Source organism: Cyprinodon tularosa, unplaced genomic scaffold, assembly GCF_016077235.1.
Source record: "Cyprinodon tularosa strain WSP-4 unplaced genomic scaffold, ASM1607723v1 ctg29, whole genome shotgun sequence".
Lineage (NCBI taxonomy): Eukaryota > Metazoa > Chordata > Actinopteri > Cyprinodontiformes > Cyprinodontidae > Cyprinodon > Cyprinodon tularosa.
In genome coordinates, this window is record NW_024038996.1 from 1,349,368 (window position 1) to 1,365,783 (window position 16,416).

The following is a 16,416-nucleotide window of genomic DNA, read 5'->3' on the forward strand; positions in this document are numbered from 1 at the left end:
AACAAGAGAAAATACCTGGAAGAAGACTTGACAGTTATACAGGTTAATGGCAACAATTCATGTCTATAAAAGGAGCATTCCAGAGGGATTACATGAGGGATGTTTTACAATTGGAGAAATAGGTTCATATATTCTCACTTGTGCTGTATCATTTGCGCTTGTTTGAACTTTGTCTGATGTGTAGATTTCCTTAGTGAAGGCCGCAAAATATTATTTAAACAACCAGGGAGGTGGGGGAAGTCTCTGGAAGCAGAAAGCTTGGCTAAAACAGTTTTTTTTTAATTGCTGTTATGATTTGGTTCCCTAGAAGTTATAAACAAAGAAAGCGCTGTGCTGAAAATCAAAGAATGACCTAAGAAGGATATCCCAAATCCAAATCCAAACTATGTATTATTCTCCCCTACATCTAAAAATACAACTCATAAATGTATCAGTCAATATATATATATATATATATATATATATATATATATATATATATATATATATATATATATATATATATATATATAGAGAGAGAGAGAGAGAGAGAGAGAGAGAGAGAGAGAGAGAGAGAGAGAGAGAGAGAGAGAGAGAGAGAGAGAGAGACACCAGGGGCTCTAGTCATTGGGGCTCTCGGGCAGTGGCCCCCAAACTTGAGGAGTGGTGACAGCAGATCCCTGAAAATACATCAGACATCTTGATCCAGAGGAGAGCAGCTCTAAGAACAGCAAATATATTACACAGAAACCTCAACCTCATTACTGAGGGAGTTTGGAGATCTATAGCCATTACCTGACCTGCTGCAGCCTTATATAATGTATATCTGCTCAAGCGGGCAAGGCCATTAAGAGATTTTAAGCAAAGATAACTGTCTTTTTTTTTTTTTACTTGTTTTTATTGAGAGTAATAGTGTACAAAAACAGTTACATTGTTTCTTTCTTTTTTCTTTTTTTTTCTATCACAGAACAGATAACCCCCACCCTCAACACACCCTGCCTGGACCTGATCAGTAAAATAAGTACAAATGTTATACAAGAAAGGAAAGAAAAGACAATAGAAATATATATGTCAAATCACAAGTATAGGCTTGTACAGAAAAAATAAAATTCAGATCAAGTCTGAAACTAAGCCTAAATTGCGTGGGGTCGGCTACACCAGTATACTACCAAATACCGTCATTGATTAAGGCATGCTACATTGGTAATGTATCAAGTCCATAGAAATATGAGATTAAAGGTCCCCACACTGACAGAAACTTGTCAGAACCTCGTATGGTGAATTTTATTTTATCCATGTGTAACAACATCATCACATCTTGCAGCCATCGTGCTGCAGCCGGTGGAGTGTGTGTGATTTCCAATTCAATAGAATTTGCCTACGCGCCAATAGAGTAACAAAAGATATGATGTTACATTATTTTTTTAGCCCAAGTATAGACTTCATATGAGAATCGTGAAATGTGCAATTATGTCAGCCAGTAAATTGAAGTTAAAATCTAGCTAATGTGCTCATATGTCTTGTGCTATTTAAAAGAAGTGCTACAGCATTTTACACAGCCTTTAGATGCCTAATGGACAATTACCCCAAAATAAAGCATGCTACATTAATCATACCGTGATGTAAACAATACATGAATTACTGTTTAGAAAAACTGCCTTTGCATGCAAACTTAAATGAGTAGTATTTTACTGGGATTTGTGTTTTTTAAACATAGTCAAGCTTATTTGTCAAAGGGATTTAAAAAAAAAACTAACTAGATCACTTTCCAGATTTGAAAACAAGTCAGGCAAGGCAAGGAGAGCATTATTTGTGAAAGAGGCAAAGAGGCTCTGCATAACTATGAGCTGCAGAGATCTACGGCTCAGGTTAGATTATCTGTTGACAAGGCAACTTTTAGCCAGGCAGTAATTTGTGTCTTTCATAGTTTTAAGTTTGTAAATGGTAAAACTGAATCTCACTTTTTAGTTTAGTAACCTTTTCCTGTAATTCTTGCAAGAACACTCCTTTTTTCCTCACCCTGTGGCTAAAACAGTAAAAGAAACGCTCACAAAGTTGACTGATTGAAATTGGGCAGGCCTAAGTAGAGCTTTTGGAAAAGGGGCATTGGTGGCCTGAATCACTCCTCCTCAGTCACTGATTTGTTTAGTACAAGGGCGAGGTTGGATTGGTAAATTTTGAGTTAATCCAGGATAACTAGCTGCTCTGTTGGAACAGACGTCGCTGTTGGAGTTGCAGAAAGTGGACATTTCACTCCCGATCAATTTGAGCCAACTAACTAAAAAGAGAGAGTAAGAAATCAAATCACTTAATGATAGGGACTCAGTTTGTTCTCATAAATGTTTTTTTAATTTGAATGACTCATTTAGAAATGATCCAGCTTTGCTTAGTAAGAAATAATATGTGTTATTTTAGATGTATTTAAAAAGTCAAAGTCCATATACCTAAAATTTGACTGAGTAACTTTGCAAAGTATAATTGGCATTAGTCTCCAGCAAAAGGTTGACATGCACATATCTTTAACGCCTCATGAGGGGTTAAAGATATATACATGTCACACTTTCTTTTAAGGGTTGTTTTTTTGTTTTTTGTTTTTTTTACAAAAAACGAAATGTTTGCCTCTTATTATTTTCTATTTGTTCGACATCAACTTTTTACAGTAACAAAAGAGGCATAAATATTCACAACACACTTTGCAAACTTTTTTTTTTATTTAATCCAAAGCTTTATTGAAAAGTTGCAAATTACAAAACATTGACAAAAAAAATCACAAGATATAGAACAGTATCTCCTAAATAAGTGTTCAATGATGGAGTACAATTAGAAGTAAGATATAACATACTTTAACTTAAGTAAATTACGGAAGAGATTTAAACACAACAACAACAAAAAAAGACACTTTGCGTGTTTAACTCCAGCGTTGCTCCAGTCTGACGTGGCCCCCTGGTGGTCATGTGACATACGGCGCGACATCGAACAAGCTGCTCCTGCTGTGAGCCGCCAGCAGGCGGCGCTGCGGGGTTAATGACGTAAGGTTCCGCTCGTTAACGTGGGTGTTTACCAGGCCGGCGTGCGGTAGGGGGCGGGGTTAGTCTGCTCCGCTCCGGGTGAGGTTTACGAAAAGTGAGCGCTTACAGGTGTCCGGTCCTTTGCAGCCGGACTCAGAGGAGTTCCACGTCGGGCTTCCCATCCCCTCCGCTCCGTGACTCTGCTGGCTGACAGCTGCGTGTTTTTCCGGGGGCGGATTTCGCGTCTTTCCTCTCGGAAGACTCAGGTAAAGTGTTAACTAAGTTCCGTGTTTCATTTTCGAATAAAACAATAGGGATCAGACTTTTTTTTAACGTTTGGATTTATTTTTTTGTGTCCTGCAAATCATCGGGCTTTTCCACGCAACGTGACGCGCTGCTGTTTTCCTGCTGGTGTGGAATGTGACACGGTGAGAGCAAACGGTCATTCACAAATCTGACACCAAGCCGCACAGTTCAGAGCACAAAACAACAAGTTTATGTCTTTTATCTCCAATCACCACCGTTTATAGTTTAAAAACTGGCTTTATTTAATCAGGACTTATTTCCTTTTTATCTGGATGACACTGGAAACCTACATTAAACCTGCCAATAACACATTAGACTGAAGAAAATAGTTGAAAAGTCCAAATATGTGGACTGTTGGTTTTGAAATTCTAAGGAAATGGATGCACTATTACAGTTCATGACCCTTTAAGTGCTGATTATCGTGTTCATAAACCTTTATCAGCTGATTTCTCTCCAAGGTTTCTTAACTCTTCTTTTCATAAACTGCTGAGGAGGCATTTAACCTTGGCTGCTTTGACAAATAACTCATTTGATTTAGATGGAAATCTGTGCAGAAGCTGTCACTGTCTGGGTTTCCCTTTTTTTTATTATTATTTTTTAGATCAATTAAGAATAGAAATGCAAATGCATCAAAGTTCAAATAGATTTTTTTTTTTAATAAGATCTATTTCATTATGCAGGGCTTTGGTGTGAAAGGGTTAGATATACCTTTGGAGTTACTCTAATATGTTTGATGTCATAAATATACCAGACAATCAAACCAACCTCCTTAAACCTGTCTAACAACAGGAAGTAGGCTAAAAGCCATTGGGATTATACAGTAAAGCCCAAATGGAGAAAAATAAAAAACCTCTCCAGACATTATGTACCTCTGATTTTAATATTCAAGATGCAGCAATAACAAAAGACTGGAGAAAAATGGCATCAAAGTTTTATTGTGAAAGCCACTTCTGAGGGATTTAGGCAGAGGGAAGGATACAGGCAGACTCTGAACAAATTGTAGCTTCTATCTTTTAGAGCTAAAACAATTAATCTGATGAATCGTGATCATCAACTAATTTAGTAATCGATTAATCAACACAGGTGTAGAGAGACGTGCTTTTGGCTGACAGAGCGACCCACCTTGAGCAGTAATTATACCAACATTTTTAAAAAAAAAATAGGCTGTATGTTGAAAATGTTGTATTTAAGATTTAAAAAAAACAACAACAAACTTTTATCTGTCAATATGCTCTATCCAGCATTCCATAAATGAAAAAGTTTTAGTTTCACCATTTTCACATACACAAAAAGTGTTTTTCTGTCCGAATATTAATAGAATAATTGAAAAATGTATCAACAGATTCATCTATTTGCAAAATAATAGTTAGTTTAATTAGTTGTCCCCTATGCTAAACAAACTATCGATAGGAACCATCCTGCTTCCTCACTGCTAGCTCTATTCAGACAGCCCTTATCGTTGGTGTATTTCCGCTTTAGCTTAAGTCTTCCTAACCACATTCACTATCAGGATGCACCCTTAGCCTATCAACTTCTAAAATCCAAGCTAAGCAGTAGCACTGACCTCTTTTACACAGTTAAAGATCCCTTTTAAGTTTAGAGTAACTTTAAATTTGGCCATTTTTTCCCCCCTGGTAATCAGTAATACATTTTATTGACTTGTATAAAAAGCTTATGTAATACATTTGACGGCTGTTTTAGGCTTTTTTGCTCATCCAAAAGGCTTTACCTGATCAACAAGGTTGAATCATGAGCGTCAATATGCAGGACCTGGGAGATGAAGGGGGACTGGTCCATGAGACTCCATGTGTTCTCAGGTCGATGGCAGCGTGTACAGTCATGCCTATTTGTATGGACTGCTGGTTGCTGCTTACTGTTAGCATTTGTGATATTTGGAGTCATTCAGAAAACTGTATATGTCAGGTCATAGAAAGGTGGAAAAATGCATGCAGTAAACACCCTGGACTATGCTCCGCCAGCTTCCGGGGGCAAAGTCCAGAAAATTAGTCATTGAGTTCACATGTGAGCAGAACATATAGCTCTGCTGAAGATTCACAGGAATTATTCAATTGATCCGTTCTGCTTGCCTGTTTTCCCTGTTATTTATATCAGTTAAAATATATTAGAACTGCAGAAAACTTTGTCATTCAGGAGATAATGTCAACAAAACGCAGAGTATAGGATGTTTTTTAACACCCAACTTATCTAGAGAACTTCTTGTTCTAAGTTCATGTTTCACTTGATTAATTTCTGGATATTTTGTACAAGTGTGAACAGATAACATTAGCTCACGAGTCTCTCTGCATGTCTGTCTGGAATATTCTTTGGCCTTGATTTCTTACGGAAATATTTAAGTGCTACAGATTCCCCGTGAGGGAAAGGAGAGTTTGATGGGCTGCATGGTGGTGGGGAGGCCTGCACCTTCTTAATGAGGGGTCAGAATCACAGCTAATAGTTGTAGATTGACCTCAGCAGGGAGTTGAAATTGTTTCTTCTTTCCTGGTCCTATTACTTTGCATCGAGTCATGTTTCAGTTTCTAGGCTGAAATTTGCTGTGGATTTTGATCTGAACCACAATCAGCCATTCAGCAGTATGTCTGGGATGGTGAAGCTTTGTCTCCAGCCTTTAGTACCCTTAAAGATGTCTTTTTTTCTTATGTTCATTCATTTTCATAGCAGCTCTGAGCCACAGCATAATGCTACCACCACTGTGCAACAATAGTAGTTTTCCTGTGAACTGTTTCTACTTAGCCGAGCTGTGGATCCAATGAGCTTTCCTGAGTAACCATGGGCCTCATGGCGGTCTCTAATAAACGCTCTTCTTGTCTGCCTTCATGGTAGATTTGCGGTCACATGCACACTTTTTTTTTCTGAATGATGGGTGCTGAATTAAATTATCTTCTACAATGTGTTCAAAGCTTTGGATGTTTTAAATAACATGATCTTCATATCTGCTGAGCTCCTTGATAGTCATGATACTATTTACTTCTTTTAGGGGTATCAGAGTAATGGGTGTTCAACACAAATATGCACCATTTGTTTTAGATTTAAATTTGAGAAAAAATCATGTATTCTCTTCTTCCCACTTTCTAGTTCTTCATTACTTTATGTTTTATTACATAAGATCACAACAAAATACATAGTATTTTTGTTTTGGTTGTATTTGTTTTTCATATCATGACAAATTGTAAAAACAGTGGGTGTTTTTGCAAAGCACAGGGGTAAGGGGCCTGGCATACATCCATCATTGTTTCTACTAGTGAGGATGTCTGTTTTGTTCTGAGTCATTCGTGATTAAAAGCACATTTGCCTTGTTTCCTTATTTCTCCCTTTAATCCTAATTTTCTTGCCTTCCTTTTTCCTATCCATCATTCGATACCTCTCCTTGCTCTTTTAATGTCTTTTTTCCTCTTTCCTTGAATGCTCTATATGCGTCCTCCAGGGGCGGAGCTAAATGGGGGGCCAGGGGTGGCCATGGCCACCCTTAGCCAATCATTGACAGCAGTAATACTCTGAAGGGGAATGTTCAAACTTATTAAACATTTAAATTTTTCATATATTAAGAACTAGAGGACAGAAAGACTGTGGTTAATTATGCACATCAATATACAAACATTAAAGACGACAGATACAGGATTCATGCTCTTTTCAAAATCTAAATTTTGAATTATTTGGGGTAAAGATGAAATGATGTGCCTTTGCAAGTCTTCAGTGAAATCATAGATAAATAACTACTTTAATAATAACTTAAAAATTCATTAAATGTGGATATTAGTAGATTTAAATATAATTTATTTGCAGAATGATTATTGATAAAAGTAATGACAATGCAATTTATGTTTGCCCCAGAACTCCAACCTGAAAAAAATGTTGTCCACTATGCCTTTTATTTACACAGCATAGATGTTTAAATATATCCGTCTTGATAGCAAAGGCTGCAGGAAAGTATAGTTTGTCTTAATTTAGAAAAAATGGATGTTGTGCTTGTTCCTTTTGGAACAGCGTAGATTGACCCCGAGGTTCTGGTGCCTTTCGGCCACCCCTCAATGTACTTTGGTTATTGACTGGCCACCCCTTTTAGAATTTTCTTGCCACGCCTCTGGCGTCCTTGGACCATTCCTTTCTTTCTTATTTCCTTCACTTATTTTTAATTTCATATGTTTCTTTCATTCTTCATCTTTCCTCCATTCATTTTTTCTGACCTCATTCCTTCCTTGTGTCCTTCCTCGTCATTTCCTATCTGTCTTTCTTTCCATCCACCTCTTGCTGTAATTTAATGTGCTGATTGTGAATGTAAATATCTCTCTGTGATTGGCTTGCATTGTGATTTGTTGACCTTCACATTGTCTAACCCTGAGCACATAGGCACAGACGGTTTGTTAGAGTTGAGTGCATGTGTGAGATTTAAATGCACACGGCACAAATTATTGTTTGTTCTCATAGATATGAGCTCACATTGACTTTATTGGTTTGTGACACAAATATAACACCATACATTGTACAACTCTAAATAAGTGTTGTTTGGTTGACATTAAAGTGATTCTTATGTAAAGGTTGGCTGTCTAGGAAAGCCTAAAGATTGCGTCACATAAAAAAAGAGATATTTTCAGGGTTTACCGAAGCTGTAATTGACAGATAAAGCCATCCAGCTCAGGTTTTTTACTTTCTGTTGATGTTTAACACAGATCCAGCTGAGTACATGGCTGTTGTCTTGTTGGGAAATAGAAGAGATAAAGTTTATGACTCTCTGTTGATGAGTGAGGGGATAAGCTTTTTGTAATGATCCCTATCATCCTGCAAGGCTGGATCACTTTAAAGCAGCGTTAGGCTGTTTCATGCTCATAATACTACAGGAACCAGAACCTGTGAGGACATCCTGAGTATATGGTAAAGAGAAGGAGTTAGATGTTTGGCAGGAGCTGTGCTTTTTAAACATGCATTCTAAGCCGTGTATTTATTGAAGATACAGGAGAGAATAGAGGAACCAAATATTACAGATTTTGCTTCAGAACATGAAAATGTTTGATGCACTTTAGTAAATCATAATCTAAATTTGTTTTATACTAATCTCTCACTTAGCACTAGGTTGTCTCCGTATTTACTGACCTGAATCAGTTAGATTTTCGTTCGCTTTTGCAGAACCTGTACAGAATAAGTGAGGGTTTTGCATTCCGTTTGTTAAAGTCCACATTTATTCTTAGCAAAGGCATCCAAGATAAGGATTGGTACAAAACCTCAACCCACTTTACCAAAATCCAGGAACAGAATTAAGAATGTTCCTTTTTAATCACATGGACACAATAAGACTAAACATATCTAGTTCTATTTCTGTTCTACAAAATTGAGCATGGATGTTTGTAATAGATATTCAGAGATCTGAGTATAAATAGAGCTTTGTGTTATTAAAATTAATGAATGCATTGCCAAATTAATGAATAACAGCAAATTATTTGCTTCTGTTTAGATGGAGACTATTAGCTTTATGCTTTGATTTATCTACACTATGCTAATAGGAGAAGGTTGTACGGATGCAACCTTGTTTGTTTTCCTGTTCGTTTTACTACAAAGGATAAAATAATTGCCAAAGGTTACAAAAAAACTCCAGGTTTATGGTTCCTCCTGATAAGATATGCTTCTTACCAGTTGAACACCAAGAGGGAGTGCCTGTAACCAATTTGAACTCATCTGCAGCCCTGCATGAGACGCTGGTTTTTGTCACAAGAGCACGAATGCTAAAAAGATTAGCCTAATATGAGGTATGACTTGATGGCTGGATGCAGGGGGCTGATTTAGGAGCTTTAGCCCAGTTTGAGGCACTGAAATCAGGTTCTAATTTGGTTTACATGTGGGTTGACCCGCAGCCTTTTTGAAATTGAGCTGAGCTGGACAGTGGGGGATAATAGAGAACTGAAACCCGATACTAGGGATTTATTACCTGCAGTTAGGAACAAAACAAGGTCTATTGAGATATTAGTATTGCATTCACAGCTTGAAAAGTGAACCTTTTTTTTAGATGCAAATCTTACTTACAGATTCAAATGCATTAATGTTTTTCTTCAAGGTTGTGCAAAGTATTAGAATATAATTGACCATAGAGTGGTAATTACCTTAACAAAGTCTGCAGGGAACCTTGGGGATTGCTGGTCTGGACATTTCTGTTTGTCTAAATTAGATCATACGGGTTATTTGTTTGAAAGCGTCAGAAACACGCTTCCATATAATTATGTTTTGACCAGGTAGCAGCTGAAGGCCGACATCCGCTGCAGTGGAAATGACATTACTCTAATGAGATTCATAAGGAGACTCATCATTGCCCATATCCACAGGTTTACATAAACTCTGAAGATCTCAAGAGTAAAATCTTAGGAAAAAAAATATTTTTGAGCTAAATCACATCAAAAATAAAATATATTTCTTGGTTGAATATGTTTGTCTAAGTAGCCTTAAACCAGGGGGAGATGAGGATTTTGGAAGATGGTTTCAAAAGTGTAGAGTAAGGGTTGCACGGCGCAGTGGAGTACGGACTTTTGCACGCAGCAGAAAAAAGTGAAGACATAAGCAACCACATAAGTAGAGTCCAGAGATCACATGCTGTCTGTCTTGTGTGGAATTAATCATTCTGCTGAGCAAGCTCTGTCCTGGAGGCTGGAACATATCATAAATGTCCACACGTACTAATCTCACAGCGACGCCCGACAGGGAGAAGGCCCGAATCTTTGAGTGGAAATGCAGTCGGAAATATTAAAAACATTTCTTTTTGACCATCGGCTATCTGACTGACTGTTATCAGGTGTTTTATGACTTTCCAAAAATTCACTTTCGAACTGCTTTGAAAAACAATAATGGTAAACTGCGTTAGAGCTATAGTATATTTACATTTAAAAACATTATTTTGTGTAATTAGTTGCCCGACATATGGTGAAAATAATTTGCAAACTAATTTCTCTGTGGAATGTTTAAAGCTGCATGTCATCTAATATGTTTGAATGAGTCAACATGAAATGTCCAACTGCAAGTGAATGCAGCACATTATTATCGTAGCTCTTTTCTCTTTAACTTGTTTGCCAGCGGTGAACAGAGCACAGTGCCATGTAATGAGACGGATGTGATGAAACAACCGTGGATAGCGTGAGTAATGTGAACTCTGCTTTGTAGAGGAAACGTCATGCATGATTACTACTACAGAGGCTTAGCATTTTACATCTAAAGCCATAAAATACCAGTGATCGAATGAGACATCCTGACATTTGAGGAGGGAAATAGAACAGCTGAAGATTAGTCGTTTTTGCTGATGCAGCAATTTTATAATATAGAAAGTTTTTCTTAGTTTTTTTTTTTGTTTTGTTTTTTTTTTTTACCTTTTTTTTATGGGTTATTGAGATTAAAATGTGAAAGTGTTTTATTTTTCGGCCCCCAAACTGCTGGTCCACTTTCCCTGAGAAATTTTTACTTGGAATTGCAACTGGACACATTATTGTAGTTTACTCTAAAGCAAGATAGAAACTTTATCATTTTAAAATAAATTATCTATGTATTTTTTTTTTTTATCAGACTGAAACTATTCTTGTGTCAAATTTCGATCATCGTCAACAAATCCTGACTTACTAACAGCAAAAGATCTGGTTAAATACAGTATTATACTCCACTTGCACCACTATTTTTTGGTTTTAATTAAATCAGCATTCTTTTAGATTTATCATAGTTGCTGACATGAGACATGTAAGAGCAACCTTTATAACATGCTTCAAATACAAACAAATGACTAAATGCTATTGAAGTGTGTAGGCATTGCTACTGAGGCATAGATAAAGGGCAGTGAGACATAATTAACACTTAATAAATTAGATTAATTTGTTCCTGATGTTAGATTTATTGCTGCTTGTTAAGGCTGATACGCCATCTCAGAGGAGATTCATAGATTAGCGGATGGACAAACCAGGGAGGGTTTATTGTAACTAACAATTCCAATAAATAAATAAAAAAATCAGAAATAAAAAAGTTTAAGAGCATGTTGCTTTAACAGATATCCTACATTCCCTTATTTTCCTGAAAATTTAAAGCTGTTTATAAAACAGAATAACTGGGTTTGCTGCTTCTTCTTTTTTTTTTTAAGTTTTTTTTTTTTTTTTTTGCCTTTTAAGTTCATGTGAAGGCAATACTTTATTCAGAATTTTGAACTCCTTGCCCTCCTTCGGCTTATTTCTAACTCCCAAAGTTAAAGGAATTTTTAATAAACAGAAACATTTCTGACTAAATCAGTTACATATTTTTTTCTTCCATGCAGGAGAAAAAAAACGTATTTTTCTGGATATGTGTTTCTGTTTGCTTCCTTCTGGGGCTAAAAGTCACAAAATCTAATGACAAAGGTCAGCAGAAGCATGTGCAGCATGGGCGGTTCTAGATGGGGGCCAATAGGGGCCAAAGCCCCTGTAAGAACTAGTCCTATCTCTTGTTATTGCCAGTGTACCAAGACAATACTAAATAAATATATAATGAATAAACTATTATCAATACTGGAACAGCAATCCAAATTGAAAGGTCCCTGCAAACTATTAAAATCTTAATTTTTACCATTTTATTTTATTAAGGATCAAAAAATGAATTTGTTGCACTTTTAACTTCAATCATATTACAATAAGATTACATTTTTCAACAGCTAGAACTGAGGTTTCCAGAGATGCAGATAGCACTTTAGTTCACTTAAATATATTTTTTGGCTACAATTGCGATCAATAATGCCAGCAAATAAGACAATTAGTGAAGATATGCAACAGACACTAGATTTCTCTTCTCTGAAGCAGATTTTTAATGATGAGGGACAAAGAATGCATAGTTGTCAATATGAAATTAAATGTTATTGCCTTACAAAAATATTCATATGCATATATTCCCATTTTTCCATGTCACTAAAGGACCGTCAGTAAATTTAAATGGGATTTTGTTATATTTGCCAAAACAAATTTGCATATAATTGTGACGTAGAGGATAAATAATACAAAGTTTGTGAATATTTTACAAATATAGCAAAACTGGTTCATATATTATTGATTTATTTATTTTAAGGACCAGCCAAAACAAGAGATATTTTTTTCTGTTTTAATTTTTACAGTGTTTGCTTATGTTTATTTTGAGAAATGCTTGGTTTGCTTCATTTATCCCAATTGCATGTGAACATAAACTGCACTGAAGGCAATGGGCTGGTATGGGCTGCTAATAATTACACACAGCCTGATCATCCATGTAATATGAAACATGCCTCACTTTTTCATCCTCTCGTTTATGTAGTATACATAAACGTAATTGTAAACGACAAAACTTCACTTACTGTTCTTAATAAGGAACAGAATCGTTACTACTTTGAAATAACTTTACTGATTTGTTGTAGGAAAAATGCTGCCCATTGATTTTGGCTTCAGGTTTGCTGATAATCTCTGAAACGTTCAACTAATTATGTGCTTTACTGTTAAATCTGTCCTTGGTCTGTCAGAGCTTTTCTCACGCTGGCTTGCATCTTGCATAGATTGAGTGATCTTTCAGTTGGCGTCGCATCAGTTCTAGTACATAGTATCTAGTTTAGTTTGCGGTTGTTGTGTAAGGTCACTTTTTAGGCGCTTGGTGCAATAACATACTAAGCTTTTAAATGGTGAATAAGAGTATCGTATTTTCTGGTAAGGTCAACTTTAAAGCAACACCGAAGAAATAATTCACATTGAATACGTTATAGTTTTGCTTTCTTCGAAGCAGTAAAACCTGATCCAGGGTTCTGCCTGCGTAACCCTTTTAGTACAGAGAGGTTTTATACAGTTAAAGTAGGAGTCTTATCATTTCTTGGCTGTGGCTCACTTTCCCCCACCACCATCCGCACCCCCCCTCAAGGACGTAGCTGTGATAATAGGGACAGTTTGACCTTTAGTCAGCAGTGACATTTCCCCTCAGTCTGCTGCTGCACATAGCTTGTCTGCGATACCTCACATTATCATTTCTGAGTTATTTGCAATTACAGGCAGTATTACATTTTCTTACATATTTCTCCTGTTTACACCACAAAAAAAGGAAAGACGTGTTAATATAAAAATATTCAGTATGGTAGCGAGGAAAAGGGTTAAGCATGAGGGTGTATATAGAGGTTATCCTTGGTAATTTTACAAGCCATTTATTGAGTATTTTAACAGCCTTTACTTTAAAGTTCACAGAGGTCATGCAGTTAACCTAGCAAAAAGCCACGTGTCTTAAAAATGGATAAATGGCATTGTAAATGGAAGCCTGAGTACTTTGCTGTCATTTATTTGCATGCTTTTTGTGGTATTTAGGCCACTAGGGATTGGTATTTTTGCCAAAATCGATTTCATTTTGACTCATAGAGTTTTAAATTGATAATTTAATTAATTTTCAATTCCATCTGTTTTTACAACAATGAAAGTGGTTCAGCTGTATTTTAAAATACTCTTGTATTTTATTTTTTCCTGTCACATTAAACACAAAGTGCAAACTTGTAAATCAGACAGTTTAAACTTGAGATGTGAATAAAAGTGTCTCATAAGTGCAAACTTGTTTGTGAAAAGTGAAAAAGTGAAGCCTTACTCGAGCAAGCAGACATGACACAGCAGACATGCATGAGGTGCATTATCTTCACTGCACAAACCATATTTGCAGCGTTGTCTGTAACAACTACAGGATGTTTGCTGGTCAGCCCCCATTTTTTAATGTCTTCAGTCAATCTATTGGCTATATTTGCAGCTGTCTGGCCTGAAGTCATCTTGAGTGCATCTTTCCTGCCCTTTTGAATGTGAAAGTCACACGCGTCACTATAAAACGAATCAATCTCATTCCCTCAACATCGATTTTGCAAAAATGTAAAGGAACCGATTCAAAATCTATTAAATCGAGTTTTTACCCAGCCCTATCTGCCACCATTCTATGGTCACTAAATAGCGACAAACTTGCCTAAACTTCATTTAGATCCCTGTTGGCAGTGGCTCTTAGTGGTGAAGCAGATGAGATAACAGCTGTGCCGACTGCATAGACTGCTTATTATTGAAATAACAGAAACTATAGATATAAAATGTCACTCTTATAGCTGTTTAAAAAGCTATAGCTGCTTGTTCTGTTGTTTAATACCTGTAAGCTATCTGAGTTTTTTTCCCCCAACTGTATATGGTGTTGCTCAGGTTGAGCTTTTTGTTCCAAGTTTTCTGCACCTAATAAGAAGCTGCAGAATGGTGGTTTTCAGTGTGTTTTCTTTATAATAAGTCTTTTGGCAAAGCAAGCCTACATCCCTGTCACTGTTGATGAAATCTGCCTCTGCTGGGATGAAATATCTTAAGCTGTGCTGTCCGTGGCTGTTTGTACCTCTGCTGCTCATTAAACCAATTAGTTGAAGGAAAAGTCCGGAGAGTGACTCTGACCATGCGGCAAAACCCCAAAAAACATCCTCAAAAGAAAAAGCCCACCCTTTAATTATTGATGTATTTATTTTTTTTATATAAAACTTAATTAAAAATTATTTAGGGAGTAAGATCGTATACAACTGAGACTGAAAGGAAGGTGAGGAAAAAAGAAGGGAAAAGAACTAAGGGGGAGAGAAAGAGATGCAGACAGGAAAGAGTGCATGAACAGAGAAAATAAAACAAAACGGACAACAAAGAAAATATACAGTAACTCCTAGAAGTCTGCTTCCACACCTGTATGAGACGAGAGGGATAGAAAACAGAGAACATAACAGCAAAACAACCAAAGTAAACATCAAAAAAAGCTTTTAGATAGCCATGTGTGTGGAAGACTAAACTTTTGGTGATTACTAGGGATGCAACTAACCATTTATTTTTCTAATAGACTTAACCTTAGACTCAACTTTATTCATGCCTTAGGGTTACTCCTTCAGGAAAATTCTAGTTCCAGCAGCATGATGCCATTAACACTAGAAGTCCCAGAGATAGGAGAATTTCCGTCAGCATCCAGTCCCCCTAGCAGCACTCAGTACTCATGAATCCCTTTTCAGATGTAAATGCCACATTAGCGCTGTGGCTGGAGAACCATTCCACCTCCTTCATTTTCGGTTTTAGCTCAACCCTCTCTTCCCCCCCCCCCTGCTCTGAGGTTAAGAGAGCAGGGGGAAAAAAGAAAATCCTATTTGTAATTAAATATAACTAGGTCTATGTCATCTAGGGTTGTCAAAAGTATCGATACTCAAAAAAGTATCGATACTGAAATGTTGTATCCGGATACAATACTGGTTTTTAAAAGTACCGATACAGTGCTACCACCAGTGGCACCTAAGCAGTCATTCATCTAAAGTGCAGAATAGAGGAAAATGCACTTTCTGAACACTGTGATTGAATAATTCTGTGCACTTTTCAGTTTCAGACTTTTTGTTTTGTAACAGGTGCCGCTGCTGAGAATTATTTTTGTTTCTTAACCGGTTTGGCTAGTGTAATTGTTATGTGTGCAAAGCATAGCCAAGGAAGGAACACTTAATTTTAATATTATAGGTTTTTTATCAAGCTTGCTTAATATTGTGCACAGCATACAACCTCAAAACATTGTTCTTATTGTTTATTGTATGTATTTATTGTATTTTATTTATTAATGAAAATATTTCTGTTGAATTTTGGAGTCTTTGTTTTTATCCTTGTGGTATCGAAAATGGTATCGAGTATCGAATATTTTCCTTAGTATCGGTATCGATTTGAAAAGTTTAGTATCGTGACAACCCTAATGTCATCAGTGTCGCAAACACTGGGATGACTTCAACAGAGCCACCAGCGCAGCGATCAGACGATAACTGATCTGTACAACAAAAATAGTAAAAATACGACAGACAATATAAAATGAGTAATAATAGATCAATCTGTCCATTATTTTTTTTAGATTAATTGAATAATAATCAGATAACAATATGTTATCTGATTAGAAGGGAAAAAGTGTTTATATTAAATGCAAATATATATATATGAAAGCAAAAACTAAATCTAAGATGTCTGTCAAAAACTACACCAGCCAGCGTGATGTGATTTTACCAGACGGCTCTATGCCCAGATGACCCGCAGCACGGGTACAGCGTCTGGCCAGGGCCCGCCACAGTCGGATCAAGAAACAACCAGAGCGAGACCCACACCTACGCAAA

General features: G+C 36.6%; 1 protein-coding gene across 2 annotated transcripts in view; it reads left to right on the forward strand.

The window, feature by feature from the left end:
- The first annotated feature begins 3,062 nt into the window (after positions 1 to 3,062).
- epb41l3b (erythrocyte membrane protein band 4.1-like 3b) overlaps positions 3,063 to 16,416 on the forward strand; it is a 75,901-nt gene continuing 62,547 nt past the window's right edge. Inside the window, exon 1 of one of the 2 annotated variants that reach the window (XM_038290873.1) lies at positions 3,063 to 3,253. The gene's annotated coding sequence lies outside the window, so the exon portion shown is untranslated. The remainder of the gene's footprint in view (positions 3,254 to 16,416) is intronic. The other variant, XM_038290880.1, reaches the window with a different exon arrangement.